This window comes from Sminthopsis crassicaudata, chromosome 1 (assembly GCF_048593235.1).
Source record: "Sminthopsis crassicaudata isolate SCR6 chromosome 1, ASM4859323v1, whole genome shotgun sequence".
NCBI classification, from domain to species: Eukaryota; Metazoa; Chordata; class Mammalia; order Dasyuromorphia; family Dasyuridae; genus Sminthopsis; species Sminthopsis crassicaudata.
Genome location: NC_133617.1, coordinates 12,716,638 through 12,734,261, shown reverse-complemented (window position 1 = coordinate 12,734,261; position 17,624 = coordinate 12,716,638). Strand labels below are relative to the sequence as shown.

At 38.0% G+C, this 17,624-nt stretch overlaps 1 protein-coding gene across 9 annotated transcripts in view; it reads left to right on the top strand.

Moving 5' to 3' along the window:
• The window catches only part of OSBP2 (oxysterol binding protein 2), a 249,736-nt gene that overhangs the window by 72,001 nt on the left and 160,111 nt on the right, over nucleotides 1–17,624 (top strand). For 2 of the 9 annotated variants that reach the window (XM_074293766.1, XM_074293748.1), the window contains exon 1: nucleotides 420–550. The exons of 6 other annotated variants lie outside the window; for them this stretch is intronic. The gene's annotated coding sequence lies outside the window, so the exon portion shown is untranslated. Of the gene's footprint in view, nucleotides 1–419; nucleotides 551–17,624 lie in introns of those variants that run through there. One more of the 9 variants, XM_074293722.1, reaches the window with a different exon arrangement.

The window sequence follows — 17,624 nt, the reverse complement described above, 5'->3', positions numbered from 1 at the left end:
GGTGGTGCAGTGGATCAAGTGCTGGGCCTCGAATCATGAGGACTTGAGTTCAAATCCAGCTGGAGATACATGAGCTGTGTCACCCTGGACAAGTCATTTAACCTTGTTTGCCTCAGTTTCCTCATCTGCTGGAAAAGGAAAGGGCCAAACCACTCCAGTATCTCTGCCAAGAAAACCCCAGATGGGGTCATGAAGAGTCAGACATGTCTGAACAACAAAATTGCCCCTAGATCAGGGTGAAATTTTAGAGGAAGACCGTTTTGCCTCTTTTGGATTCTCTAGCCCATGTCTTTTATGTCTTGTAGTTTCCCAGAGGGCCCAGCCCCTCTTATTCTGTCTCCTTATTATCCAGTCTGGTGCTGAAGTCATAATATGATTCTGATATCATAGTACATTGTCTGGAATTCGCTCCTATAGGAGAGATTCTGTCAGAGACCTCTGCAGTGAAATCAGAACCAAATTAAGGGGGGGGCACATGAGGGAAGAGAGCCCTGGGGGCTTACCCCAAACGAACATCTGGGCAAACAGAGCCATGAAAACCATCTGAAAGGTAAACACGCCTTGTTGGGGGGAATAGCTGACAACTTGCTCCTAGCTGGAAATGTTCTCAGGCTATTATTGGTGAGGCACCAGAAAGGGGCTGCCAATGCTTGAGTACTTGGAAGAATGGGGTCTGTCTTGGATGTGACACAGACACATGCCCTCGCACACGCATACTTCCTCCTGTCCTTTTCAAGTATTAAAAAAGTCCTTCCACACATGGGTGCCTTCAGGTCCAGCCTCAGTCCTGCCATGATGGAGCTGATTAGTTTTTGTGAATTTCTGAGGCCGCATGCAGTCTTTGGCTGCATTTTCTGGCCTTTAATCTTTATGAGCTTGCCTGGATGATTTCCTCTGAAGCCAGCGCCTTGTCTCTCTCTGGCCCTTAGTAGCACCTGCCAGAGTCTGTCCTTGTCTGGCGTTGCCTTCTAAAAGTTCACAAGGTCACCCTCTGTCAGAAAATGGCATGGGAAGAGGACTCGAGTGGAAATTGTAAAAAAAATTCACAGCTGTCCATTTATGGAGCACCTTGTATTCACAAAGCATTTTAAAGTATATTGCTTCCTTTATCCAGGGAAGTAGATTGGCTGTTCCATTTAATAGATTAGGAAAACTGAAGCTTTACGAGATGATGGGACCCACCTGAGGCTACATGCCAGGAAGTGACAGAAATAGAAGTTTGAGAATCCTGCCTCTTGCCATGGCTCTGGAACGCATGGACTTGCTCTTGCTTGCTCACAGTATATGCAAACATTTTTATTCGGCTCCATGAAAATGGAGAATTGCAGGATTATAGGTTGAGAAACCTGAAGGTCTATCATGTCCATTCCCTTCCCTCAACTGAAGAAACTTAGGCTGAGTGACTTGCCAAGAATTACAGAGCTAGATTTGAATTCAGGTCCTTCTGACCCCAAGTCTAGCACTCTTTTCACTGCATTCCCTGGCTGCCTTTTGCCATGTCCTAAAGTGGGGATTCAATCCAGAGGATTTTCTCCTCAGTCTTACTCTACTGTTGTCACCCCTGTAGAAAAAGAACATCAGAGAGTATAGCTGTCAATACCATCCAACCTCATCCTTTTCTTATTTCATCATTCTATAACTCAGGCCCTTGCACTATACAGTTTAATAGGGCAAGGTAGATGAGTTTTATCTCATTAACATATGAGGAAACGAGAGGTGCAACAGATGTTTTTGCATGGTCAGATAGCTGGCTGACTTTGGAGCTCAAGGCTGAACCCCGAAGTCTCACTCAGGTGTTCTGATATCAGTATATCCCCTCTTTGGATTAGCCTGCCTTGCTTTAGGAGGTGAATCAATTCTGTGGCAGAAGGAGATAATTCCAGGTGTTATAGTTTGGTGATATGTAGAAAATACTCATTAGACTAGCACATATTGATTCTCTTTCCATTCTAAATATTAAAAAATTCACTTGGAGAAGGAAGTTGCCTATGAATTAATTGGATTTGTTTGCTTAGAGGCTGAGGCTATAAATGTTGTCATAGAAGTGTGATACAGAACTTAGAGAACCTTTTCACTTGACGAAATATTAGAGAACACTTTCAATCATCAGAGTTCTCTTATCTGAATAGCTCTATCAAATATCTGGTGGAATTTTCTCTGATGGCTTGTTTAAATAATAACTTCAACTTTCAAAATGTGGAGGAAATTGGTGTTTCTTTCTTATTGATAATAAGTTTCATCTTCATTTAACAATTTTAAATACTTTAAACTTTATATTAAATATATTAAATAACAATATGACTAATCTTGATTTGTAACTTTAATTTTAAACTGATTTCAAAACATAAAATAAGAGTTTTTCAGTTTTCTCTCCAAGTTTCTGTCAGCATTTTGTCCTTCCATTTTCTTATGGAAGGATGACCTTCCTGGTCAGTGTAATGTAATGTTCATTAGTTCATTGATTTAGAACTGGAAAAGACCAGAGATAACTGAGCCCTGTGAAAAGTTAAGTAATTTGTCCATCATAAGCATTAGTCTGGAGGACCTCGAGTTCAAGGACAGCTTTTTGCCCTTTTTATCGGCCCATAACCACTGCCTTTTAAGTATGGCCAAATCTCGCATCCTTTTTTAAAATTTTTAAAAAAAAATTTATTATAGTTTTTTATTTACAAGATATATGCATGGGTAATTTTTCAGCATTGACAATTGCAAAACCTTTTGTTTCAATTTTTCCCTCCTTCCCCCCATCCCTTCCCCCAGATGGCAGGTAGACCAATACATATTAAATATATTAAAGTATATGTTAAATACAATATATGTCTACATGTTCATATAGTTATTTTGCTGCACATGAAGAATTGGACTTTGAAATAATGCACAATTAACCTGTGAAGGAAATAAAAAATGTAGGCAGACAAAAACAGAGGGATTGGAAATGCTATATAGTGGTTCACATTCATTTCCTAGAGTTCTTTCACTGGCTGTAGCTGGTTCTATTCATTATTGAACAAATAGAACTGATTTGGTTCATCTCATTGTTGAAGAGGGCTATGTCCATCAGAATTGATCATCATATAGTATTGTTGTTGAAATATATAATGATTTCCTGGTCCTGCTCATTTCATTCAGTATCAGTTCGTGTTAAGTCTCCCCAGGCCTTTCTAAAATCATCCTCTTGGTCATTTCTTACAGAACAATAATATTCCATAATATTTATATACCACAGTTTATTCAGCCATTCTCCAACCAAGGGGCATCTACTCAGTTTCCAGTTTCTGGTCACTACAAAGAGGACTGCCACAAACATTTTGGCACATACAGGTCCCTTTCCCTTCTTTAAGATCTCTTTGGGATATAAGCCCAGTAGTAACACTGCTGCATCAGAGGGTATGCACAGTTTGATAACTCTTTGAGCATAGTTCCAAATTGCTCTCCAAAATGGCTGGATGTATTCACAATTCCACCAATAATGTACCAGTGTCCCAGTTTTCCCACATTCGTCGTTATGTTTTCCTGTCATCTTAGCCAATCTGAGAGGTGTGTAGTGGTACCTCAGAGTTGTCTTAATTTGCATTTCTCTTGATTAATAATGAATTGGAGCATCTTTTCATATGGCTAGAAATAGTTTCAATTTCTTCATCTGAAAATTGTTCATATCCTTTGACCAATATCCTTTGATCCATTGGAGAATGGCTTGATTTCTTATAAATTAGAGTAAATTCTCTATATATTTTGGAAATAAGGCCTTTATCAGAACCTTTGACTGTAAAAATTGTCATTGTTTCCCTTCTAATCTTGTCTCCATTAGCTTTGTTTGTACAAGAGCTTTTCAATTTGATATAATTTGATATAATCAAAATTATCTATTTTGTTATCAATAATGGTCACAAATTCCTTCCTCCTCCACAAGTCTGAGAGGTATCCTATGTTACTCTAATTTATTTTTAATCTCATTCTTTGTCTAGCTCATCAACCCATTTTGATATTATCTTGGTGTACGATGTTAAGTGTAGGTCAATGCCTAGTTTTTGCCATACTAATTTTCAGTTTTCCCAGCAGTTTTTTTTTTCAAACAGTGAATTCTTATCCCAAAGGCTGGGGTCTTTGGGTTTGTCAAACGCTAGATTTTTAAAGTTACTATTTTGTCCTTTGAATTGAACCTATTCCATTGATCAACTAGTCTATTTTTTAGCCAATACCAAATGGTTTTGGTGACCGCTGCTTTATAATATAGTTTTAGATCTGGTATAGCTAAGCCACCTTCATTTGATTTTTTTTCATTAATTTCCTTGAAAGTCTTGACCTTTTGTTCTTCCAGATGAATTTTGTTATTTTTTCTAGATCATTAAAATAGTTTTTTGATCGATATAGCACTAAATAAATAGGTTAGTTTATGTAGTGTCATCTTTATTATATTTGCTCGATCTATCCAAGAGCACTTAATATTTTTCCAGTTGGTTAGATCTGACTTTATTTGTGTGGATCTCTCATCCTTTAAAAAGAAATCTTCACTGGACCTTACCACCCATCCCCAAAATGGTCAATCTATAATTCTTCTTCCTTTCCTAGCTACTATCCCTGAGTTCATTCTTGTGGCTTCTACTTCTTTTTCTCTCTATATATTCTTCAACTCTGACCTTCAACCTTTTCACTCCACTAGAAATATTAGAGAACACTTTCAGCCATCATATTTTTTTAATCACCATATCTGATGGTCTTTTCTCACTCCTAATGCTTTTCTACTTATCTGTGGCATTTAATACTATTCATCATCCTTTCTTCATGGAGACATTCCTCTCATATTTCGTGATATTGCTCTCTACTGCAAATCTGGATAGTATATTAAAAAGCAGAGACATCAACTTGCCAGTAAAGGTCTGTTTAGTTAAAACTAGTCATGAATGACTATGAGAGCTAGATTATAAATAAGAAAGCACTTGACATTTTTGAATTGTGGTGCTGGAGAGTCTCTTTTATAATGTGGAGGTCAGGTCAGCCAATACTTAAATTAATTCAGGCTATTCACTAGAAGTTCAAATACTGAAATTGAAGCTTAAATACTTTGTCCACATAATGAGAAAGACAAGACTCGTTGGGAAAAAACCCTGATGTTGGGAAATATTGAAGGCAAAAAGGAAAATGAAATGACAGAGGATGAGATGGAGAGAGAGAGAGAGTGAGTCATGGAAGCAATGAACATGGACAGACTTGAGATAGTAGAGTATAAAAGGGCCTGGTGGGCTCTGATCTGTGGTGTCAGGAAGAGATGTACATGGCTGAGGGACTGAGAACAACTACTACTACTAGTAAATCATATTTGATCCTGGCTATGGTTTCTTGGTACTTTAAGAAGTTTTTGTGGCTGTTTGCAATATTTTTCTTTGACCTGGAAACTCCAAGTTTTGACTTTGTTGTTCTTGGGGTTTTTCTTGATGACAGTAAGGTTCCCACACAGCTCTGTCTTAGGGATATCTTTGTTCTCCATCTGTACCATTTCCCTTAGTGATCTCATCAGCTTCTATGGATTAAAATGATCATTTCAGTGGTGATTCTTTATTATCTGCTGATCTCCAGTATCATACCTTCACTACCTATTGAACATCTTGAGCTAAATGTCTCCTTAAGACATCTTAAATCTATGTCCAAAATAGAATTCATTATTTTCCCCCAAGCCCTTTTCCTAACTTCCCTCTTATTGTCCATCATCCCAGTAACCTACTTTCACATGCCAAATTTCCTTAACTCCCTCCTCTTTCATTCCCCATATCTTTTGCCAAGTCCTACTAATGTTACTTTTCCAACATCTCTCTTAGATGTCTTATCTCCTCTGATACTGCTGTCCCTCTGTTCAGACCTTTCTCACTTCATGCTTAGATTATTTCAGTTACCTGCTGATTGGACTTCCAGGCTTAAATCTCATTTTATTCTATTCCATTCTTCACTCATCTCTTCTCAAATCAATAAACTTTAGTGGTTCACCTTCAGGATCAATAAAACCTTTTGGGGGCATTCAAAGTCCTTTATGACCTGCCCTCCTTGCCAGTCTTCTTATACCTTATGCTTATACACATATTCTTTTTTCTCATGAAAAACATTTCCACATCAGCCATATTTTTAAAAAGCCAGAAAAATGAGGAAAGTGAGAAAATTATACTTCAGTTTTCACTCAATTCTTCAGTTCTCTCTCTGGAGGATGATAGCTTTATTTCATCATGAATCATTGGAATTATCTTGGGTAATTGTATTGATCAGATCAGCCAAATATTTCACCGCTGAGCATCATTACAACATTGTGGTGACTGTGAACAATGATCTCCTAATTTTTCTCACTTAATTTTGCATTTGTTCATGCAGGTCTTGCTGTTTTTCTGAAACCAACTCTTAATCATTTCCCACGACATAATAATACTCTTATCGCAATCATATATCACAACTTGTTCAGCCATTCCCTACTTGATGAACATTCCCTTTATTTCCACTTCTTTGCTTCCACAAAAGATACTACATATGTATTCCAGATGCTCCATGAATAACCTATATCAGATTCCTTGCTGTCTTGGGAAGGAGGGAAGAGAATGGAGGGAGGGAGAAAAACTTGGAACTCAAAATCTTATAAAATTGAACAATGAAAATTGTCTTTACAAGTAATTGAAAAAAATAGAATACTATTTATATAAAAGGAGCTGCTATAAATATTTTTGTACATATAGGTCCTTTTATTTGATCTCTTTGTATAAAGACCTAGAAGTGCTACTGCTGGGCCAAAGGATATGAACAGTTATAGCCCTTTGGACATAGTTTCAAATTATATTCTCGGATGGCCTAATCTATTCACTACTCCATCAATAATTCATTAGTGTGCTTATTTTCCTTTATCCCCTCCAGTAGTTGTCATTTCTTTGCTCTTCCTTATACAAGTCACTCCATTTCCTAAATCCAGGCATTTTCACTGACTTTTGTAAAGCACATACTACATGCCAATGCTAAGCCAAGAATAGAAATAAAGCGAAAGAAAGGTCCTTAAGGAACTCACAGCCTTGATGTGGGGTACAGCATGCAAATAGCCGTGTATAAACAAGCTGTAGACAAATAGGAAATAGTGGAAGGAAGGCACTGTAATTAAGTAGAATCAGGAAAGGCTTCTTGGTGGAGGTGAAATTCAGCTGAGAATTTCATCTGCTTCAATTTCCTCAACTGCAAAAGGGGGATAAGAACTCTGTATTTGTATTCCTGTGCTTTGTACATTGCCTGGCATGTGCTAAGTGCTTGATAAATGCTTGATGACTGCCTGACTGATTTCATCTTGGAAATAGTCCTCCATTGTAGTGTTGTGTCAAACAAATAGAATCAAGAGCCAGTAAACCTTACATAAGCATCCTTGTAGCTGCATAGTGACTGAGAAAACCACTTCATAATTTTGTCCACATTCTATTGGACAAGCGAACCTCATTTTGTTGCATTTTCCTTTGTTGTACTTCTCAGGTGGTGCATTCTTGTTTATTTTTTATTACAAATTGAAGGTTTATGACAAACCTGCATTGAGCAAGTCTGTCAGAGCTATTTTCCAACAGCCTGTGCTCACATTGTGTGCCACATTTTGGTAATCCTTGTAATAATACAACCTTTTTCATTATTATTATATCTGTTGGAGTGATCTGTGATCAGGGATCTTTGATGTTACCATTATGATTGTTTTGGCGTGCCACAAACTGTACCCATATGAATTGGTGAACTTAATAAAAGTTGTGTGTATTCTGGCTGTTCCACTGACCAGCTGTTTCCTTTCTCTTTCTCCCATCCTCCCCACCTCTGTCTCTCTCTTTTTCTCTCTGTCTCTCTTCTCCTATCTTCCCTTCTTTTTCTCTCTCTCTCTCTCTCCTTCCCCACCCCCTTGGTCCTTCCTCCCTAATCCCTGAGTCACCACAATCTAGAAGAATATTACATATACTTCACTGATAAAGCTGCAGCAGGATTTCAGAGCATTGACTCCAATTTTGAACGAAGTCCTAATGTGGCTTAAATGCTATCAACAGCATCATAGGCTATGGAGAAATCTTGGACGGAAGGAGAAATCAGTCAATGTGGCGTACTTCCTGGTGCTTATTTTAAGAAACTGTCAGAGCCACCCCACCCTTCAGCAGCCACCCCCCTGATCAGTCAGTAGCCATCAACATCAAGACAAGACCAGATCAGCAAAAATATTATAATTTGCTGAAGGTACAGATGTTGGCTAGCATTTTTTAAGCAATGAAGCATTTTTTAATTAAGGTATGTACATTTTAAAAGACATAGTACTATTGTATACCTTATAATTAAGTATAATATAAATATAGCTTTCATATATGTTGGGAAACCAAAAAATTCCTATGACTTGCTTTATCGTGATGGTCTGTCCACAATATCTTCATGGTTACACTCACTAATTTTGTGCCTCCTCCAAATGTCTCTCCCTTCGTGATCTCATCAGCTCCCATAGATTCAACATGATGTTTACTTGATCCATTTTTCTGGCTTTAACCTTGTCTCCAGAATTCCAGTTTTGTATCACTAACTTTCTGCTGGACATCTTGAATTTAAAAAATAGCTCATTGCTTTTCCCATACACACACCATTCCTCTTCCAGATTTTCCCATTCTCCTCTGGAGTCCCATCATCCTTGCCTTGGGATGAAAAGTGCCATCTGTATTCAGAGAGAGAAGTATGGCAACTGAATGTGGATCAAAGCATAGTGTTTTTAGCTTGTTTGGTTGGTTGGTTTTTCTTTCTTGTGGTTTTTTCCTCCTTTTGGTCTGAATTTCTTGCACAACATGACAAATTAGGAAATAAATTTAAGAGGATTGCACACATTTAACCTCTCTCAGATTGTTTGCAGTCTTGGGGGGGGTGAGAAGAGGGAGAGAGGGAGAAAAAATTTAAAACACAAAAGTTTTACAAAAATGAATATTGAAAGCTATCTTTACATGTTTTTGAAAAAATAAAATATGATTGAGGGGAAAAAAAGAATTAGTGCCTTTTCCTCATCTCCTTGAGATGACTTGACACTCAGACTTGACACTTCCATCTTCACAGACTGTCCCCTCTCCCACAACAGAGTGGGCATTCTGGGGCAGAACCAATCACCCGATATACAGACTTCCCCACTCCTATCCGTGTTTCCTTGGGCAGGTTGGCTCTACCCCTACTCCCAGAGGCTCCCTGTGGCCTCCAGGATCAAATAGGAGAAAATCCCACCTAACTTTCAAAGGCCTAAATTCGCCTGGCCTCCTGCTCCTTTTCCTGTCTTTTTGTACTCTGTGTCCATCTGTGTCCTTCATAGCCCAGAGCACTGGCCTTGTGGCCTTCCCCGCACTGGACACAGCCCATTCTCAGATGATGTTTCCTTCCATTCGAATGTGAACTCCTTGGGGGCCACAGACAGGCTTAGTGTCCCCCAGAGCACAGTGTCTGGCACATAATGTCTTATAATGAAGAGGTAAGTTTTCAAAATCCCTCAGGTGAGAGACAGTGCTGGAGGCGAGGGGGCAAGGGAAAAGGGGAATGACTGGGAGAAGAGGCAGCCTCAGGATTGTGCACACAAGGCTCAGCAGCTGCTTTCAAGGAGACGAGAAGCCAAACCTGATTTGTAACATTGACTCATTTCTGTGCTGTAAATGCTCAAACTGAAAACAATTCTTTTGGTGAAGTAACCGGGGTTAAGTGACAGATGGCACAGCTAATAAATGTTCAATGTCTGACACCAGATTTGAATTCAGCCCCTCTTGACTTCATGCCGTGTTCTATGCCCTGTGCCATGGAGTCTGAACGTTTAACAGTTTATTTACCAATCAGTAGCCTGTTTCAGCTGACTCCAGTACCCTGTGGGGGACTTTAGCTGTTGATACCTTTACTTTAGTGACCACCTTGGGGTGCCATTTGCACTGCCTCTGAGCTATCTCTGGGCAATATGGCCTGGATGGCATCTAGTCTAAGTTCAAGGGAGCACTCACAGGTGCCACTTTCCCTGGGAGCACCTCCGCTGGATTTGGAGACAATTAGCTCCAGAAGGCTGGCCACTGGGAAATACGTATTTTTAACCGAAGCAGCTCACAAAGAACAAACCATCTTCTAAGAATAAGAATGTGATTGAAAATGTAATCATGAAGTGTGTACTGTGTGCCAGGCAGGCTACTGGATAGCACAGTGGACAGAGCTCTGGCCCTAGAGTAGGATGACCCAACTTTCTGACTTCATATACAGCCTCGGACACTTAAGACTTGTGTGGTCCTCGGCAAGATTCTTTATTCTGTTTGTCACAGTTCCGTCATCTGAAAAATGAGTTAGAGAAAAAAATGGAAGATCACTCCCCTGTCTTATCAAGAAAACCCTAAATAGGGAAACTGAAACACTGAATAACAACCTGGTGCGAGGCATTATACAAAATGCCAACAGTCTCTGGCCTTGAGAAGCATCTTTTATTCTGAACTTAACAAATGCCAGATAAGATGATCATTTTTCATATATATAAAGCAGAGAGGGGGGAAACGTGTCCTCTACTGGGCCTATATCCTAAAGAGATCTTAAAGGAGGGAAAAGGACCCACATGTGCAAAAAATGTCTGTGGCAGCCCTTTTGTAGTGGCAAGAAACTGGAAACTGAGTGGATGCCTATCAGCTGGTAAATGGCTGAATAAGTTAGGGTATATGAATGTTATGGAATATTATTGCTCTGTAAGAAATGACCAGCAGGATGATTTCAGAAAGGCCTGGAGAGACTAACAGGAACTGATGCTGAGTGAAATGAGCAGAACCAGGAGATCAATATACATGGCAACAGCAAGATTATATGATGATCAATTCTGATGGACATGGCTCTTTCCAACAATGAGATGACTGATGCCAGTTCCAATGATCTGGTGATGGAGAGAGCCACCTGCATCCAGAGAGAGGACTGTGAGAACTGAGTGTGGATCATAACATTGCATTCTTACTTTTTTTTGTTGTTGTTCACTTGCATTTTGTTTTCTTGCTTATTTACTTTCTTTTTTGATCTGATTTTTCTTGTGCAGTGAGAGAATTGTATAAATATGTTTATGTATACATTATATATGTATTTATATGTATGTATGTATGTACATATCCATTATGTATATATTATCCGTGCATATGTTTTCAAAATAACAAGCTTAAAAAAATAATTTCAGTGATCCTAAAAATCCTATATTCCAATAGAGCGAGTGAAGGTCAGACTGAGATGTTTGCTTCTGGAAGGCACAGGAATGCCAGTCCATTTATCCTTTTCAGGAATAGTAGTGTTAATTTGATTCTTGTTGTAAGAGTTAAAGGGGGAGAGAGAGAGAGGGAGGAGAGATAAAGGTACACACATGCACATTAGAGAGATAGTAAGAGAGCAGTAGTTATTATGTTTGGGCAGGGACTTGCTGTGGGGGGTGCTCACCAATACGAAGCCCTGGAACCTTGGGCAGAAGCTGAAGTGCCAGTTGGAAGCTAAAAGAGAGAGCGTAAGAATGTGGCACTAGGAAGGTGGCACCGGAATGAAATTCTAGGCAGTGCTTTTTGTTTTAACATGGAAATATATTTTTCATGGAAAAAGAATATGTGTGTGGGTTATAAGTATAAGGTGTAAGAAGACTGTCAAGGAGGGCAGGTTATAAAGGACTTTAAATGCTCAAAGAAGAATTTTATATTTGATTTTAAAGATAAAAAAGAGCCACTAAAATTTATTGATTTGAGGGGGTGAGGAGAGATGAGCAAAAAAAATGGAGTGGAGTAAAAAGAGACTTAAACCAGGAAACTTAACCAGCAATAATCCAAGAATGAAGTGATAAGGGTCTGAACCAGGGTGGCAGCAGTGTCAGAGGAGAGGGGACTATATCTAAGAGAGATTTTGGGAATTGATTGTCAGCAGGACTTGGCAAAAGATATGGGGAGTGAGAAAGAAAGGCATTAAGGCCATATATACTGACCATTCAGGTGGAAATTAACCTTTGTTCATAGGGTGGAATATAGGAAAATCTTTGATTTTGCTATTAAATGTCTTCACGTTGAGTGGGTCACAAGGGTATTGAGATTTATGTATGAAATACAAAGGAAACTGGCATTTTCCCTTCAGAAATAATTTTAATGATTCACAAATTGGACTTTGACCTCATATAATGGAAAGAAAACTGACCTCTTAGCCAGGAAGAATAGCCTTGAGTAGAGAGTATTTGAAAATTATTGTGCATTTTGGATGGGCAGTTGGCCTTGAAATCAGGAAGAGCCAGGATCAGCTATTTCCAGAATGACCCTATGCATTTCACTTCCCCTGAGCACTAGACAAATTTCTAAGACTGAGTTGCATAACGACAGGTTCCTAACCAGTGACCTGTCCTGTTTCCAACAGCAGTACAGATTCCCATGTTGTCCTGCCAGATTGAGATAGCCAGAGAAAAGCACAGTGGAAAGCTGTCCAAATATGTGCATATACACTCATCTGTCAGTACACGAGTGTGTGTGTCTTCTGCATTCATATGAGAATGGATTTTCTGACTTAATCCTGGGCTTAGATAGCATGTCAGTGGCAAAAAAGGAACAAAACATCCTCTCCCCATTTGTGGTCAGTGTCTTTCACATTAAGATAATTCAAACATCTCTCCCATGCTACTGTAATTACCTTGATTACTAATTACTTTCTTTTATAGCTAAAGGGTAGAATAGCTCTGGCCTTTGCTATTATCCAGGTTTAATGGCTCCAGTCTTTTTGCTCCTTGAACACATTTCGCATATTCTCCTGGACTTGTAGATGTGGCAGCTCTTGATATTGTTCTGTGACTCAGGATACATCATGGGACTTAATATCAGTCCATGGGAAAATAGAGTCAATGTCAACAAGAAGAAATAGAATTGGACATTCAGGATTTAACCTTTTATTACCAGTGTATTTATTTCAATGACAATTTCTTTATTTTATAAACATGATAAATATGTACAGAACTAAAACTTTTACTAAAAGATAGAGACTAAGTTCATAAAAATCATGAAACAATAGGATAATACATATAGAATGTGATATACCAACTGGAGCAGAAAGCTATTTCCTTTATTACATAAAACTACATTCTTGTTGAATATAAATTTAAAATAAAATACAGAGAAGCTAATTTGAAATGTGGATAATTTCATACCTTCTGTGTTTGCCTTCAAGTATTTCTTTTAAATGGGCTCAAAACTCTAGATTTCAGCATGAAGAGAATAATGATACTTTGGAAAAATTAAACATTTGTGTTATTGAAATTTCACAGAAAGTTATTTAGGTCAAAACATAGTGGCTCATTTTTCTTTATTTCCAGGGACATATAGGATGCTTTTCTTTAAAAAAAAAAAAAAAAAGAGAGAGAGAGAGAGAGAGAGAGAGAGAGAGAGAGAGAGAGAGAGAGAGAGAGAGAGAGAGAGAGGAGAGAGAGAGAGAGAGAGAGAGAGAGAGAGAGAGAGAGAGAGAGAGAGAGAGAGAGAGAGAGAGAGAGAGAGAGGATAGAGTCGGAGGGAAGAAGGGGGAACTTTCCTCTCCCACACTACACCACTAAACTTCTCACATCTCAGTCCCACTCCTTCGTGACCTTCAGTAATATTTTCTATCAGTCAAAGTTGAGAGAATCAGTTTCATAACTTTAAGAACATACACGTATAATCAACTCCAATAAGACTGGTATTACTCACTTTTCCAGGTAGAGAAGCTTTTTGATTTAGCAGGAAGAATTTGAGATAGAAATGAATTTTGCCACTGGCAGCCAAACAAGATTTGTTGAAATTTCAGTCATCTAATTAATGTTTTGGTAGATTGAACTTCCAAATTCAGTGCCATCATGCACACATATGTGCAGCTCTATAGCACATTATAACCCAGGGAAAAATTATTCTGTGATGGTTTGGTTTGGGCTATGTCAAAACTGGCAGGAAGGCAACCTTCAAGCCATAGATGGTCAATCCAGAAAAAGTTTGTTATCATTTCTACCAAAACTGAAATAGCCCCTTATAAATCTGATTTCAGGAGTCACCTCCAATTCATCAGCCAACTTAGTTTCTATGCTAACTAATACTTCAAACGTTTTATGTGATCCATTTATAAGTGAAGCTGAGGCCAGAGTCATACACCTTCTTTTTAGATTCCCAATTCCCTGATGCTTTACTTGAGTTAGTTTATGAATGACCAGCAATAGAAAATTCTGACCATATTATACTCATTTCCATTATTGAAGACATTCTTGGTAGTCTTTTCTAGGTGAGAGATACACATTTTGTGCATACTTATTGTGAGAAATTATTTATTTGGACCCCTACTCTATTTCAATTAGTATCAATCAATTTCATTAATTATATCAGTTCTGTATATAATGGCCCATAATTTTGAGCTGCAGATTCTAAGTTCATTTGCTTAACTTTAACAAATTAACTAAGGATCCTTCACCATTGTTTTGCCTTGCCATGGCGATCAAGCCAAGCCTAGCAGAGATGACAAGTACATGGAAAATCCCCCAGAATATTTGTGTGTCTCTAGACCATTTCCTTGGCTGACAGGAGCAGATGATATCTTATGACCACTTAGGTCACGGACTGAGTACCATTTCCTCCTGCCCAGCCTAAGGAGAAACCTCTCCATTGTTTAAAGAGATATCCCTTGCTTCATTCAACTTGTGGTCCTGCTCACATATAATTTTGCTTAGTTTTGCTTTGTTTTTTAGTATTCTGAGTCATTCGGTGTAATTATTCTCTATTTGGTATAGCTGTTCTTGACTGATTGGACCTCTAGCCAATAAAAACAGGCTCTGGAAGGAAGCGGCATCTCAGAGCATGAGGCAGGTCTGAGGTCCACTTCATTAAAGGGGATGGTGAACCTTTAATAAAGCTCCATTGATTTAGAGCTCTGCATCAGTCTCTTTTATTGTAGGTGGGATAATTTTAATCCCTACATTATGCAGCAAAGATTTGGGATACAGATAGCCAAGGGGATTGTGAGAGCAAGAGAATGAACTCTGAAAAAATCTTTTTTTTTTTTATAAAGCTTTTTATTTTCAAAACATATGCACAGATAATTTGACAACATTGACCTTTATATATAGCCTTATGTTTCAGATTTTCTTCTCCTTTCCCTTCACTCTTCCTCCCCTAGATGGCAAGCAATTCAATATTTGTTAAGCATGTTAAATCCAACATGTGTAATATTTATACCGTTCTCTTACTAGACAAGAGAGATCAGATAAAAAACAAAAAAGTAAATGAGTAAGAAAACAAAATGCAAGCAGACAACAAAAAGAGGAAGAATATTATGTTGTGATCCACATTCAGTTCCTACAGTTCTCTCTCTGGGTGTAGATGGCTCTCTGTCACAAGATCATTGGAATTGGTATCAATCATCTCACTGGAAAGAGTCACGTCCATCAGAATTGAAAACCATCTTTTCTTATTGGACTCAATATAATCAGTGCTTTTGAAAATGCTAGTGTATGTACCTTGCACATACCTGTATGTTGTCTTCTTTAGAAAGAGACTGTTTTTTCTTTATCTCATGTTTAGCCTGGTATGCGAGAAACTCATACTCTGTGGTTGTTTCATGAGCCTTCCTTCTCCCGACTCACCCTTTATCTTAATCATGCCTTTTCGTTTTCCTTTGTTGACTTATCATCTCCTAAGTATAGGTATTCCTCAAAGTTTTATACTAGGCCCTCTTCTCTTTTTCTTATCCCTCTATTGATAAATTCAGTGGCTCTGTTTATCTCTAAATAGACAGTTTACAGATATTCCTTCAAATATGTCCCATCATTCTTTTCTCCAAACTTGAGGCTCCTATCAGTAGTCTCTATTAGACATTCCAAATTGGATTTCTAAGAGATATGTCAAACTGAACATGTTCCAAATAAAATTAATTACTTTTCCCTTTAAATCCTTCTCTTTGAAAAGAACCCATGTGTGCAAAGATGTGTAGTAGCCCTTCTTGTAGTGGCAAGGAACTGGAAAACGGGGGGTATGCCCAACTGTTGGGGAATGTCTGAATAAGTTATGATATATGAATATTCTATAAAAATGAGCAAGGGGATTTCAGAAAAGCCAGGAATTCCAGACTTCTGCTAAATGAAGTGAGTAGAACCAAGAAAACATTGTAACAGCAACAAGGTTATGAGATGATTGACTGTGATCGACTTGACTTTTCTCAACAGGCCAATTCCAAAAGCTTTGGGTTGGAAAGAGCTATCTGCATCCAGAGAACTATGGAGATCAAATGTGGATTGTAGAATAAAAGAATATTAATATTTTCACCTTTTTTGTTATTGTGCTTTGTTTGCTTGTTTTTTTTTCTTTCTCATTTTTTTCCTTTGGTCTGATTTTTTTGGCATAGCATGCTGAATATGGAAGTTTGTTTAGAAGAATTGCCCATATTTAACCTGTTTTGGAAACTTCCTGATTATGGGAGGTTTGGGAGGGAGAGGGAGAAAAAATTGGAACACAAGGTTTTTGCAGAGGTGAACATTGAAACTAACTTTGCATGTATTTAGAAACATAAAAAGCTTTTTAAAATAAATCCTTCTCTTTTTCAAACTTCCCTATTGCACAGTGGATAGGCCTGGAATCAAGACGACCTAATTTCAAATCTGGTCTCAAGTCACTTCCTAAATTAGAATATGAGAAACACATAAAAGGAACTTGGAATATTTCAAGATCAGATAAAATAGAGGTTACTTTTTTCCAGGAATGGATTCATCAATAATTCAACATTTATAAAATGTGTCAAGTGTCAGGCACAAGGAAAGTTCCATGGAAAGAGGGGCTTTTGAATTGAATCATGGTATGAGTTCCATAGACAGATCTGGAAAGTGTGGAAAGGACATTCTGAGGAAGAGAAACATCACAAGAGACAAAATTACAGGGATATTTTGAAGGTTATGACAAGCAGTACTATGTGATCATAAAGTAAGAATGTTGAAGAAAAACACTAAGTGATCAGGCTGAAAAGATGAAACAGAGGCAATACAATCTCATTCTTAAAATTAATTCAGTTCACACATGGGCTCTTCTGTAATGTTAGCACTATTTTCAGTTCAATCACCTAAGAGATGTTGAGCTAACTTCTTTTTTTTTTAGTTTATTTATTTTTAATACACATTGTTTTATGAATTGTGTTGGGAGAGAAAAATCAGACCAAACAGGAAAAATCATGAAAAGAAGTGAACATAGCATATTAATTTACATTCAGTCTCCTTAGTTCTTTTTTGGATGCAGATGGCATTTTCTGTCCAAAGTCTATTGGGTTTACTTTGGTTTAAGGAACCGCTGAGAAAGGACCAAGTTTTTCATAGTTGATCATTGAACATTATGGCTGTTACTGTGTACAATGTTTTCTTGGTTTTGCTTGTTTCGCTCAGCATCAGTGCATGAAAATCTTTCCAGGCCTTTCTATAATCTCTAGCTACCTTCTAAAGTTCAGTCTGCATAAAGATAAATGGAGATGAGAAGAGGGAACCTGGAGGAATACCTGCATTTAGGGGTTGAGGAATTAGCAAAGGAGACTGAAAAGAGATGGTTAGGTCAAAGGAGAACCACAAGAAAGAAGGGTCATGACAATCCAGAGAGAAATTGAATGAAAAGTCTTATGAA